Below are 15777 nucleotides of genomic sequence, written 5' to 3'. Positions count from 1 at the left end.
TCCGGCAAAATGATGGAACGGAAAGAAGGACAGGAAGACATAAGAGAGTGACTGAACAGGCAAAGTGTGCCCACCACTAAGTTAAAATCTCGAGCGAGATTTTTTTTTTTTTTTTTTGGACAAATTATGTTCTTTTGTTCAGTCTTTTTTCAAATATTCTTGAGCTACGCTTTTTACTAGAGTTTATTTTTAAGAGGCTTACAAGGTTAAAAATGGACAGGGAATGCTGTCAAGTTACTTGAAATGTGCTTTTGAAAATATAAAAGTTTCAATCTGAAAACACGTACAATGCTTGAACTCAACCCTAGCGCACTCAAGGTCTGTGCAGGTAAACAAAATGTGCCCATCTGGAATAAACTGCAGCTCTGAAAAGAGTTTCAAAGAAGGTTGTAAGTGCTATTTGGCCTGGGTTTCATCCTCACAGATCATTTATTGCCTGAGCAGCTAATCTGACGGCAAACCCAAGATTGACCTCATTCTTCAGGGTTGATCTGATGGGTCTAGCTTGGGATGTTGCTGGGGGATATACGATGGGGGAATGAAATGACAACAGTTGCACTGACCCGATCCCTCTCCCTCAGCATGGTAACAAAGGGCCCCATACTTGTTCTTCTCCTCTCCAGCTGCGGACACAGAAACACCGCTGTCAGCAGAGCAGAACAGGAGAAATTACACACAGAACAAATTGATGTGGACCCTTGTGACACTCAAATGATTCATGGCTGACAGAACGCATGGTTTAAAGTGAGTCTGCGAGTAAAACGTCCTTCAAAAATTACTATGCAGGTCAATATGAGTCAAGGACATCCAGAAAGTAAAAAGAATTCAAAGCATCTTGAATGCAGTCGGCTAAAATGAAGTCATGTTGAGATCAGTATCAGCCTAATGGCCCTGCACACTTGTGCTTTTAAAAATGCACTCAGTAATTTTTAATAGTGTTTATAGTGACAGTGTCCGATAATGGAGGTTAACCTCAAAATATACTACGGTTTTTATGTGCGCGCCAAGATATGTGTACAATGAGTGACTTAAATGAGATGAAACTACAATAAAAACAACAACAGATGCCAGATTTGATGAGTGCTCATACTTATGTTACGACATTTTTTAATCAGCTATATCTCCTAGAGAGTGAAAATTTAGCAGACACTTTATACTTTGAAAAGTTATTTCCTTTGCGTCAAAATCAAGTACGTAAAGAGAGTCGTGTTCGGCTGGTTATGTGATTTCAAAAACTGCACCCGTTATCAAGCATTAGATGTTTAACTTACGTATGTGACGGATCATCTCAAATGAGTGTATATAATTTGAAACATTTTTAAAAGAGAGAAACATTTATTTAAAATAAAGCTTGTTAAATTAAAGTGTAAATGAGGCTTAATGAGGCACAAAATAAAGTACATTTAGATACTAAAGATCCTCATAAAATATAGTAAATCTATTTTTAAAATTAGTGAAATTATGAGTAAAACAAGGATTCAATTCAATTAGAAAAATTGATTATAAACGTATATTCGTCGCTTCAGCCTGCTTTCTGGAGATAATGGCATTGGCCACTAAAAAACCCATACTCTTCAACCGCTAGCAAGGGTCATGGAATATGTCCCGCATGAATCCAATAAATGTGAGACAGCACACATAAAATTGTTGTACCAAGCAGATAGTTGTAGATTTACGATCTGTTTTTATCATTGGTGGTCTGCTGGACCATTACACAACACAAAGCGGCATCAATCTCCACTTCTGTCAGGCCATTAATGACAGTGGCGGCCGCTTTCCCTCTCTATCTATCTGCCCAAGTCCCATCAGCTTTTTGTTCCCTCTTATTTTATAGTGATGAATGACTGATGTTATCGCAGACTGGGAGACAGGCTTTTACAAGCATGGATTACTTCAGTACATGACCAAAAACTACCACACTATAAGAGGCCGGGAGCATTAGATCAAAGCTCATAGCCACAAAGCTCTTCATCGTGACAGCAGTCTAGATAAGCACCACACATGTAAGGGGATAGTGTCGTCTAATGTCTTCCACAGGACATCATTTATACATGTTTATATGTCTTTCTCTCTGATTTTGCAGAGGACTGGGGATGCGGCAGCGCAAGACGCGCACAAGGCTCAGAGCAGCTGCCTGTGTCATTATTGCTCTGCACAGCTTTTATCATTCCCATAAATCTGGTTCTGCAGAGCCCGTAAAATGGCAACCTGTGAGTGTCTGGCACTCCAAACACCCCACAGAGAGAGGGAGAGATCGAGACAGGAGAACCGCGGGAGCTGTTAACCTGACTAATGGCAAACTCCGCTTGTGCAAAAGCCCAGCGGACTCCATGGCCGCGTTTACTGCTGCTACTGATGAGTAAACAAAAGTGAAAAAAACTGAAACTTTGGGTAATCAGTTTCAAAAATGATGGCAATAATACGCATGCATACAAGAACACTATGAAATATTGATATAAAAGAAATCGAAAGGCAGAATAAGTGCTGAGTAGTTATGGCTGGGGTCCAGCCAGACACTTAAGTAATAAAATGACAAGCAATATTTATATTTGAGTCGTTGTCCTAATGTATGTGTGTACATATGATTTGAAGGTTTGGGGTTTGTAAGGTTCTTAAAAATGTTTTTGAAATAATATTTATTTGTGCAAAAACAATAATATATTACTACATTCTATTTATTTTTAATGTATTTTACAATGTAATTTATTCCAATCATTATCAAATATAATTTTTTAGCAGCCATTACTTAAGCCTCAGTGTAACATGATTCTTCAGAAATCATTCTCATATGGTGATCCAGTCCTCAAAAAATATTTCTAATAATTATTAATGTAATAATGTAATAATCTTCATTTTTGAATTTAATTGAATGCACTCAATTAATAGTTGAATGTCAATTTAATGCATTCAGCTGAATAAGACTATTCATTTATTTATTTTTATTTATTTATAAGTCATACCCCGAAGTTTATTGTACGTAAATGATCTAAAACACATTATATTAACAAAGTGAATATTTGAAAAAGTTCTATTTGAATAATTAATTTAAAGAAAAGTCATTTGTTTATAAAGCTGCAATGGTTGCGCTGTATGTTGCTGTATTCAGCCCGTGAAGATCTATTATTTTACTGCACACACTCATCTCCAATTCAGTAAACTAGAGTAAACTGAGTTAATGAAACTGCCTTTAGTGGCTATTATTTTGTTGCTGTACTTGAACTTAGACCACATGGAAGAAATAAAACATTTCGAACAACACCCAAAGTCACCAACACTGCAGCCAGTTAATGTCTATAAACCTTCCAGGATCTCACACCTGAACAATACCAGCATCCACTACAGCATATGCTGCTTTTATCAGCTGATCTCATTTCACACTCAGCCTTCAAATCCATCACAGGGACAGGTAAGATTGCTGAGAAAACAAAGAGCTCAGGAATAATATTGCTTCCAAGGGTAACCACGGTGTCCTGCTATTGTGGGAAAGGAAACACCTCATATAATAGTCAGGACATTCTTGAAAATAGGAAAATGACTGCTTTCCTTCAAGGCTCAGTGGCCTTCTGTGGCTTGCTTTTAGCGTTGTGTTAACAAGTGAACTCTCTCACCCCATACTCAAAACACACAGCTGATGTCAGGACGATAATGTTGCGTGAGCAATGACGTGAGTCTGCCAGACCAAACAAAAGATCTGACACATTCGATGTACTTTGGCTCGAAGCAGAGTGAGCTAAGACATCATAACAGCAGGCTGAGGTCGTCCTGCAACCTACTTTGCAGAAAAGCAACAGCTGTTAATTTGCTATGCTATGGTAAATGTTACATTTCTCCTGAATACAAAGGAACCAAAATCCTAAAGATTAGATTTTCAGGACATCCACACTGAATTTCTACAAACAACCTTTTATCCCTCTGGCAAGCGTCCACTACTGTCCATCATTATTTTCCAGATTTAAAATTAGACACTGAGTGAATTCTTAAAAATCAAGCAAATATATTTAAATATAAACAATTATCAACTAAATTATACAAAAATAAATAGGCTAATAATAATCTCAGCAGACATTAATTTACGGGAAATCATGTGTGTCCTCAATGCAAGTTAATGCACTGTTCATTACATATCTTGGTTTATGTTTGTTTATGTTAATGTACGTTACACAACATCTAAATTTCTCATCAGACCAGACATTTGACAACCAGTGGTTAAAATATAGTTCCTGGGTTCTGTCTGGCTACATCTAGAAAATGTATGCGTGATGCTGTAAAATGTTAACAATTTCCTAATATTTTAGTTTAATATTTTGTATCTATTTAACTCAATCTTTTTTCATTTCTACTTCTGTTTTATGAGTTATCACATCTAGCAGTTCATTAGTCGGTGGCTAAAAAGTGAGCACCACTTAGATTTAACGTTGGAATTTATAAAAATATATAAATTGATAAATTGATTAATAAATTGATAATTGATAAATTTTGATAACAGAACATCTTCCCCATGCCTAGCAACTATGGAGGACACTGCAAGTTGCAAAGTTTTTTTAACAATGACATCTAATTATAAAACGCAATAGAAAAATGGCATTGGACAGTCGTCTAAAAAGCTTAGAAATTCATGGCCGTTGGAGCATTGAGTGTGATGCTCTATGGATTAAATATTCAGACAATATCCAGTACAAAGAACAATCTATCTGCATTTATAATCAAGAATGGCTCAAAGATCTTTAGCAAATGTATGAATTTACTAAACGTTTTAGTAGGTCAAAAATAGGTCAAAAATGACTATATATATATATATATATATATATATATATATATATATATATATATATATAGTCATTTTCAATGAAAACATGCCAATGGTTTTCTTGCAATACATATTTGCTTTTATTCAAAGTAAACAAATCTAACTACTAACCAAGAGCGTTTGTGTCCATAAAATAACACTCATGAAGTTCAGAAACGTAGGTTAACTTAAGTCAATAAATGCGTGCAATTATCTAAGTGCTAGAACAAGTACCTAAGAATGATTTAGAGTGCTGTTTTTATGTAGTATTGTGTAACGTTTTTTTACAAACAGTGCCAAAGGGTGCAATGAAAAGAAACAATATTAGTGTTGCCAAACAGAACTTCCCAGCTGTGAATTCCTAGTATCAAAGAATGCGAGTGAGCGATATATCTGGTGAGCCTTTACCGCAAAACAACAGCGGTTTAATATGTCGAAAAACAGCTCATCTCTACATCTCCTGCTGGAGAAGGGAGCTGCCCATCAGCACAGCTGTCAACAGCTGGGTGGGAGAACGATTTCACGGACTGCGTGCTGTTCCCCTCTGGACATTAAAAGAAAGAAATAGCTTTTATTTTCAAAAAATTAAACGGCAAACACAAATGCTGCAACAATATGACTGATAAATATGAAACCAAATCTGTGAAAGTGGTAAGTGTGTTTAAAAAAAACATCACTGAAATGAAGTGTCAATAATGCTATTACTAGTATGAACACAAGTGCTATACTATATATAACACAAATTCTTAAGAGCATACAAGAATAAGCGGTAAGAACCCTTAAAATCTCTGACAACAGTTTGTGAGGCACGAGAGCATAAAACTTCACACAGCAAGAGATGCGGAAAGGATTTTTTAAAAAACGACCACGTGAACAGCACAGCACTTTATGAAATCTGCTTCTTTTTTTTTTATCATACCCACGTGGCCGCAGTGGAGACAAATCTCTTCCGCCCTCCCGTCACATCTCAGACAGATATTCACTGTGAATCAGAGCAGCCGCACATGAAGCGGTGATAAGATGCTTCTCGAGGATTTAGGTAAACTCTGAGCCTTGTGTCAATGCAGGAGTTCTCAGAATGTGTCCACGTGTCTTCCCACATCATTACACAAGTCCAAGCCTCCTAACCCCCTTTTGCCAGTGCGTAAACAGAAGGCAAACATCGCTCCTGACCTTTTCTTATACTTCACTGATTGCTGACCCGAAGCACACAAGCCAATTCTTTCCATTCAAGCTCGACGACGCTTCAAAGTTTCTTTGACCTCATTCTTTTTCAGACTGCTGCTTATATTTCTGATGAAGTTCTTTCCTAGCTTAACAGACAAACTTCACAGGGGCAAAAAACACTAGAACTCAGAAAAGAGCACGCACTCATCTCACATGGATTCCTGTCAATGCCGTCCATCTTTTGCAGCGTAATCCGCGTTCACCTTTTCAACCGTAGAGCCATAGGTGCAGAAGGAGCCACGCAGGGTGGGAGCCAAACAGACACAGAAGAGTGCAACACAAGAGTCAGAGCAGTAACTTCCCCTCCCTCCAGTTCAAATTTGGGGGCTGGATTTGGTGGGAGGCAAGCGTGCCTCAGTGAGCATGCTCTGAAACGAAAGGCACACTTTTATACGCACATGACAAGTAATTACCAGCCCCTGGGTCCCTCCTCCCCTCCGCATCCACCCTCCCTTCTGCCTCCAAGCTGAACAGAACCTAGGAATGCAGCTCAGACCAAAGTCCGGCCTCCATCAGAAGGAGAGGAGGGAAAGAGCCTCCCCCCACCCGATCAATAACACGTCCAGCTGCCCGAGGCCAACGCTGAAGTTTGCCGACCGCTTGCTTTTCTTTATTGGAGGCAGGTGTCTAAATGGCAAGAGGTCCGCTGCACAAATGGGAGGCTCCCGGTTTCCACTGAAACCACTGCTGGGAGAAAAGCACCTAACTAACCCCATGACCCTTCATGTGCCCCGGGGCATCACAAAATAACTGGCTTTTCCCAACAAAGTGTTTTTCATGCAAAGAATAGCAATGTGTGATGTAAAAAGACACCTGAGCAAAAGTGTTCAACTGGTTAAGTAAGATGTGAAATACCTACTTGTGTTACCGCTCTTCTCAAGTTCTCACATAACAGAGGTGACACACCTCCCTTACTGAACTCCTTGACCTCTGCTGAAACTCAAACAGCTCTTTCCTTATTTTTTTTTTATATGCTACCATTCAAACATTTCAGGGTCAGTAACATTTTTATGTGTTATGTGAAAAAAGTCGCTTATGCTCACCGAGGCTGCATTTATTTGTTCAAAAATGCAATAAAAACACTGTGAAATATCATTATAGGTCAAAATAAATTTCTTTTTGTATATATATTTTAACATGCAATATTTCTGTGATGCAAAGCTGAATTTTTCAGTGTCACATGGTCATTCAGAAATGATTATAATATGCTGAATCGCTGCTCAGTTGTGATACTTATTTATTTTTTTAATTGTGATAAATTTAAAAATATTTTTTGATAAGAAAGTTCAGTGTTTATTCGAAATAGAATTGTTTTAACTATACTGACCACAAACTTTTGAGCGACAATGTATGTTCATACCTTACCTATTTAACTACTGATTTACCTATTATATTATTTAATAAAAACTTATTTTATACTATAATCTAGAATACTTTATTCTACAATTTTTCTATAATAGTGATTAAACTGCCGCTACATTGTGCTACTGTATAGTTTCATGTCTGCCTTTCAGTCTAAATTCTCTCTCTCTTTTTTTCTTGATTTAGTCATTTCAACTTTAGTCTGTATTTCAGGTCCCTGCATTTATTTATTTGTTAAGCAGCTATGGAATAAATGATATGTCATTAATCATTGACAAAAAATGTACCGTATCTCTTACGTAACCATGCAGAAAAGACTTGAAATGTACTATGTTTACTTTTATACTATGTTAAGACACGCTAACGATGTTAATTATAATAAAAACCACCATAAATAACTACAATACAAAATTCACAGAACCCTAAGAGAAAAGTAAGCAATTATGGAATAATAGTATAACACCGATTTACAGTATGAAGTTTCATATGCATATCCACCCAAAGGAAGAATGAGACACACCTCCCATGGTGTTTTTTCAATGTGTGCATGTCTGTTTTCACTCCTCTATCTGTGCGTGGCTGTCTGGATAACTCTGATAAGCGCCTTGTCTCAGAGTACACGCTGCTGTATTTGCCATTTCACTGATCAACCGGATGAGACTTTTTTGCTTGCAGAGTGAAGCAAAACAAACCACCGCTGTAGTCTCACTTACATGCTTACTTATCACAGACCGCTCTATCTATCGCAGACAAAAACCCGCACGACCCATGGAGTCACCGCTCATATTCTCCAGCCCACTCTCACAAACACACGCCGAGCTGATAAGCCTGAAGTGCAAACAGACTCATTCTGGAAAACGTGATTTAGCTGGAATGAGCTGCTATTCAGAGAAAATGACAAAATAAATCAAGTTGTTTTTTTATTCATCAAAACAGAACTACGGATCGATTATTTATCTTTTATAATGTACATTTTTCACCTATAAAAAAATGTGGAAATTATATCCACGTTAGTTATTAAATATTAGGTTAGGTACATCAGAAAAGGGAGTTTATGTGTGCAGGGTGTTTCTGCAATGCTCTGGCGATTCTCTCTCCTGCCCTAATTTCCCAGAGAATCTGTCTGCATTCAAACCAGGTTGTACAATGAGGACATTAGTCCTTTGAGACATTCTCTCAGCCTCCCTCTAGCTCTCTCCTCTTTCACACACTCTCACTTTCTCTTCCCCCACACACTTTTTTCCCCTTGTCTTTCCCTGATTGCCACCCTACAATGAGAACCCTACCTTGTTCTCTTCATTCGTCTTCCCTCTTAATACCTGTCCATCATACCATGTCCCTGTAGGCACCAAACAAATACGATGTTAATGTCTTACCTCAAATAGTTTCCATTCATCTTCTAAAACGCTGGAGCATTAAAGTGGGGGGGATTAAAGTGTATTATTTGCAGTGTTCATATTTTCAAGTAAAGTTTACACTGGCATTGCATATATTTTCAGGGAGTTTGTCTTGCTCATTTAGATTTGTTGTATTTCAAAATTGTCTTGAAAACTGCTTTGGACTTAACTATAAAATGTGCTATACAAATAAATCTGAATTTAATCAATATTTTAATTATTTCTTTTAACCTTAGTACAATGACAACACGAATGGCATTTAAAAATCACGTTTTCTTTATGATATCCTATTTACAATTTTTTGCACACAGTAGAGTCTTAAAATATACTGAAAAGTTAGCCCGAATCTAAAAGAGCATCTTAAATGATTTGTTCTGTTGAGTACAATTCGTTACAAAATTGAATTAATTAGGTAATATTATTGAAACAATTTCAAAAGGTGTTTACATAAAAACCTCCAATGTTTTCCATTAACAAATTGCCTGATTAGTTTGGCGGGTGTCAGAGAGACTACAAAGGAGAAAATTAAATAGGGGAGTACTGCTCCAGATGATTGCAGATCGGTCCATAAGGTCAAAGGTTATGGGAAAAAAAGGAGGTAAAAAGAGCACTCGCGCTGAGTTGAAGGTGGTTGTCTGATTGGATAAGAACAAAACGGTGGGGGAGGAAGATTGTCATTAGGGTGACCACAATAAAAGGTTTAAGCCTGTGACCCTTCAAAGCCAAAATAATGCCAATTAGCCTTTAAGAGACCCCGAGCATGGATTCAGCCAGTGGCTCTTAGCCCTGGTCCTATTTGTCAGCTTTAATCACCACTTCAGTCAGACAAACAGCTCACATTGTCTGTACATAAAAACTACATCAAGAACAAAGCGGTACATTTACTGCCTTTCTTGGGTCACGCCTTGCCATAACACAGCAGCATTGACCGGCGAGCCACTGCAATGACCCTATGACTTTACCAAGTGAAAACAAATAAGAATGTGGCTTAACTCTGCGATGCAAAGGCAGCAGCTGCCTGTCCCATTGACGCTGAATAGCATGTGGCTATCTGTGCTTCATCTGCAAATAAAAAGAGGACACATTTAAAACATCTAAATCTCAACAAACAATGAGCAGACGATTTTAATTTGTTATGGTAAGTAAATCAGACCCCGAGCCTCATGAGCCTTGAACACATATCTGTGCAAACAAACAGCAGCTACGGTGCAGGTCATTTGTTGCAAACAAATTATATTTATCTCACTTTAAGTATTCGCATATTTTTTCTGCCGCGAAAATATAATGCTCATTTAAAGGAATTAGAGACAGCAGATGGCAGTATTTGACCCCGTTGCTAAGAAAACGTGAGATATTTCATATTGTTAGGATTTTTTGGGATATTTAAAAATACTTAGTTATTTGTATTTATTATAGTAAGGTATCTATGTAAACTATAAATCATGAACGGCAAATTAATTGCAAATTTTCATTACCTCATTGCTTTCATTACCTTTTTTTTCTTAATAGACTAGAAATATCTGCACAGCCCCACAATGGAGTGTGCACTGTTATAGTCTAAAAACCGTCCTTGAACTAAATGAGCTTTACAACAGGCAAAAAAAAGAAGAAGTAGAAAATACACTGATGTTGCATGAAGCAGTGGAACAGCTACAGTACATGCACTGAACAGAATGAGGCTCTATTGCCTTCTACTGGAAATAAATGGAAGTTCCTGCGGACCTTTCTTATTAGCATCTTTTCATTTCCTATTATATTTAGATGTGTTTCTGAAATGAAAACAAACACTTATATAATAAATGTAAAATTTTCTTGTCTTTAACATTCAAGTTAATGCATTATTCCTTAAAAAGATTAAACAAAATAACATAAACACACAGAATTTTCAATAGATTTAATGTTCTTTTTTTTTTGCTCTTCACATAAAAAAAGAAAAGAAAACGAGACAGACTTACCCGAAACCTCAAGGTTAGGACGTTAGGGCTGCATAATCTGTCCGTAATTTGTAGAAGCAGAAGAACTACTTTGAAAGATTTGCAAGCTTCTCTGTTTCTACATTCAGCGATAAACAAACGAAAGCTACAGAGCTCACTAATTCCATCTCTGAAAGAACAAGTAAAGACGGCAATATCAAATATCAACACTGAAAGAAAAAAACGTTATTCCGGTGAGATGTCTGTTGACTCATAAAGGGAGAGCCAGGGGCTCAGTGTCTTCACACACTCCCTAAGTATGTGTGTGTGTGTGTGTGTGTGTCTGTGTGAGCTCCTTTCACTTCACATACACGTGCCTTTGCCATCGGCATTACACTAATATATGTATTGTCTTTAAGAGGGTACTTCCCTTTTTTCTCTCTTTTTGACTGGAACTGAAATCAATGGTCACGCAATTACAGAATGTGGATTTGTCAACTGAAGCCTGGCTGGTAAAGTGCGTGTGGGGAGCACTCTACAAATACCCAATAAGAGGTTCAATAAGAGCAGTAACACTGCTGATTGCCGACTACGGTCCCATCAAAACCAGACAGCCAGTTCCAGGTGTTTTATTCTGTCGAGAGGCAATATTGCATATTGGCAAAGAACATCAATGTTCACTCAAACGTCTCACGGCGTCCTATTGACTCTCCAGCAGGGAGCAGAGTCAACCGTTTGGAAGTTATAGCTCCTTTCAAACTGTCTTAAGATAGGAACAAACGTTCAGAGCTGGAAAGTGCTGTCTCGAGAGGCTCCGTCACCGATAATTAGTGATCAATCACGAATTAGTTTAAAAGCTTGAAAAGAACACTGAGAGCATTATTAGATTGCAGAGATTCACTGCTCTCCAATAATGACTCGGATTTTTAGAGGAATGAAATCCTCCAATCGTTTGTCAGTCTCCTCTATTGCCAATCAGGCCCATTAATCAGGAGAAGGTCCGACCGGCCCATGTCTTAAAGATTGCAGGTGCCAAACAAAAAGGAAGGGGAAAAAAAGTCTGCTTACAGCTTGTGTAATTAGAGCACATTAACACAGAAGGAGTCAACTTCTCAGGTTCATTACTATGTGATGAGTATGCTTCAGGAATTTAATATTACATTGACTAAACGCTATTAGACCTTGAAAGATTCATCAGAGATCTTAACTGAAAAGTATTTGCCAATATTGTCTTCATTTATCACAAATAAATGAAAGCACTCTTACCAAATGTACTTGCGATACATAGCGGTTTAAAACTGCACCTACTTAACTAATCTAAAATATTTCCTTGTTTGCTGTTTACTAACACCACCCTCTCCTTTAAGGATACCCTCTAACAGTAGCTGACCTGAATTGACCGGTTCTCTGTAATTGAACAAATACATCAATGCTGCATTTGTTCAATCTAATTTCAGGATGTTACCAGAGGGCATGTTTATCGAAGAGAACAAATATGTCTAGTAGATAAGATTAGCCCACAAATCACAGGTCGATGGAAGAAACCATATGACAAGATACCTGAGGTTAAATCAGTACATTAATGTAAAGATTTAATATTGTTGTCCTTAGGAAACCATGTCTTGTGTTTTACCATGTTGCTAAAAGGCCTGATTCAGTCTGAAGCAAGCAGTTATTAGTTTCAGCTGTTATGGCTTCAACACAAAAAATCTGCTACAACTGGATATTTAATAACTGACTTACCGTTAATATACTTTCATTTTTAGCGCTGACTGACTTCAAAGACCTACTACAAAATGGTGATGTAGGCCTACATGATAAATGCTAGAAACAACTGTTTGACTTGAATTGACTTAAATTATATTTTAAATTTTGTACCTGTGAAGGCACGAAGTGGCAGATGATAGAAAGACGCAAGATGCTTGACTGTAACGAGATAAAGTGCGCCCTCACACAACCCTACCTTTATTTTTTTCCCCAAAAGGGCATTTTTTAAAATGGATCCTGACCCAAATTGGCCAGGACCATGCTATGATAAAATAAGCAATTATACCTTAAACATTAATTTAAAGTCGTGCAACCAGTGTCTAGACATAACTTAAAAATCAACTTAACAGTACTTGCTGAAGCGAAAAATTTTCGCATCTCCAGATTTTTAAAACTACTGATTGAGTTTCATGTGCAAATACACTGCAGTTAGGCCTAATGAAGGCTTTTCATTTGACTAGATTACAAAATGGCTCCAATAACTCCACATCAGTATACGCAATCAGAGATCCTTTAATATCATGTCATTTTCCAAACTAGTTCCATATTTTAAAAATGACAACGGCTTTTTTTTTACATTCTAACAATAATAATAGTTCCAAAAAATCTGTATGCTATGCTTTTTAACAGGTGCCTTTTAACTTATTATATAAATTCTTAGAACATTTAAAAATGATATGTGATCCAGTTTGTTAATGGGTTGTTCTTATGAGATTGTTTGAACTAATAATTTGTTATTCAATTTGTTATTGAACATAGTCAAAGGATAATATGAGAAATTAATTGATGAAAAATTTTGACAGGCTGTAGAGTCTTTTGAGCTGTTCCTCTGTATTAAATCCCGTTGTAGGACAGTCTTTAACAAAAAGCCACATTTGTGAGGTTGGTGTCCAGGTTTTAAATAAATAAAGCAGAGTAGTCACACATAAACTGGCAAGTATCTTTATTCACCAACTTGCAACACAGGCCTTGCTAAAACACAAGTGGGAGATGCAATTGATTAAAATAACTAAAATAAACAAGTCCATTAATAGCATTCCAGCAAACATTGGTCTGACGGCAACATCTTAGTCGGGGTAGAATGACATAAAAACGGCCAAAAATAGTTGGGGTAGAATGACAAAAAAATGCAACACTGAATATTTTCTAAAAATGCAAAGATACGTTTATACATGTCTACAGTTCCCTAGCACACGGCACCTTGGTATCACGGCAGGGAAAGATGTGTTCAATGGCCTCTGTCTGTTTCAGTACTGCTGAGAACTGCTGGCAAATTCCTCGACAGTGTTGCCGAAGAGGCCGGCCTGGTAGATCGGTGCATCGAGAAAGCAAACTGTCTGCGTCACTCAGCTGCACCAGGTTCAGTTGACATTCAGTTGACCTTATCGGACCAAAGGACTGCGGCGTGACTTAGGGCAAAGTCGCTCAGAGGGCAAAGTTCCTGCATCAACCTCAGATCAGAACTACCTTTATGCAGCTGTTTAAAGTGTCTTGGCTTGGCTTTGACGGCTGATCGCTCTTGCAGTACTTTGATGTCATGGCTGCAGCACCGCTTCAAGTGGAACACAAATACTCTCAACGACCCTGCAGCTATAGAAATGCTTGTATGGGGAAGTGCCTTGGCATGCAAATTCCACTCGCTAATTCTCATTGGCCTTTTCTCCTAAGCTCAGAAGTGATTGGGTTGCAAGGCCAAGCTCCATGATGTCAGTCAATTACGTATTGTCATAGTGACTGACCTGAAGGGAACTGATTTGTACAGCTAAAAATACCTTAATAAGGATGAGACTGATGATGGAAGCAGCAAAATACAGGATTGTTGGGAGTATTCTAAGTTTAATAAGAATGGGTTTGGATGGAATGGGGTTAAAAGAGTGAGGGAATATACAGTAGAACGAATCATTAGTTCACTACAATTACGTCGGTTAGTAAGATTCCACCATGGTTCTTTCCAGAGATAAAGACAGATATTAGTACCATGGATAGGAAAAAAGAATCCGAAAAAGAGAGAATTGAGGGAATTAAAACAAGTAATTTTCTAAGAAACAGTTAATTTAATTATCTCAAAATTAATAGTGATGGATCTAAGAACAAACAGGAATGTGTAGGAATCGTAATTCCTAGGTGTTGACAGTCCATGAAGCATTCTGAGTAATGTGAACTCCAAGATATTTGAAGCTCTGAACAATCTTTCTCACCCTTGATGTTGATGGGCCTATGAAGAGAGGGCTTTAGTCTTCTGAAATTCAGGATCATCTCCTTTATTTTCATACTGTAGTATTGAGGATTAGGTTGTTGTCTCGGCTCCAACGCTCCAAATTCTCAACTTCTGCTCTGTAGGCTGACTCCTTGTTATTAGTTATTCTCCCCACAACAATGGTATCATCCACAAAGTTGATTATAGTGTTTGTTTCATAGGAGGATCTGCAATCGTATGTGTAGAGGGTGAACAGAAGAGGGCTCAGCACACAGTCCTGTGGTGCTCCTGTGTTTAATATTATGGAGCGTGAGACATTTTTTGCCATGCGCACAGTCTGTTCTGCCAGTGAGGAAAACTTGCACCCAATTGCACAGGTGTGTGTTGAGGCCAGGATGTTTCAGTTTGTTAACCAGGTTTGGGGGGGGGGTGTTGAAAGTGGAGCTATTATCTATGAATAGCATCCGCACATGTGTTCCTTTGATCAATGTGTGTGAGAGTTGCGTGGAGGGCCAGTGACACTGTGTCCTGAGTAGGCCTTATCCTGTACACAAACTGAAATGAATTGTAAAAATGAGTCGTTCGAAACACTTCATTACCACTGGCGTCAGAGCTACTGGCCGATAGCCATTTTTGATCGCGGGCTGTTTAGGTACAGGAATTACTGTGGCTGACTTAAGGCATGTTGTTACTATGACCTGCTCCAGGGAGCTGTTAAAACAGGTCTGTAAACACTGCTGTTAGCACACCTGCACAGTGTTTCAAGATCCATCTGGTCCAGTAGCCTTGTTTGAATTGATGTTCTTCAAAGTACATCTTAACTTATGAGAACTCAGCACGATCTCTGCTATGTCTGCGTTGTGGTGTTCAAGGTATCTGAGCATTCAAACTTTGCAAAAAATTTGTTCAACTTCTCAGGAAGGGATGAGTTCACTGTGAGGGTTGAGCCGGTGTTATTGCCTGCATAATCTGTGATAGCCTTAATGCCCTGCAACACGCGTCAGCAGTCAGTGTTGATAAGGTGCTCCTCAGTGCGCTTCTTGTGGCAGCAATTTGCTTCCTTGATGTCTCTCTTCAGTTTGGCCCTGGCTGTTCGAAATGCCTCTTGATCACCTGACCGGAAAGCAG

This window comes from Puntigrus tetrazona, chromosome 15, assembly GCF_018831695.1.
Source record: "Puntigrus tetrazona isolate hp1 chromosome 15, ASM1883169v1, whole genome shotgun sequence".
NCBI classification, from domain to species: Eukaryota; Metazoa; Chordata; class Actinopteri; order Cypriniformes; family Cyprinidae; genus Puntigrus; species Puntigrus tetrazona.
This window is presented reverse-complemented; position numbering follows the sequence as displayed.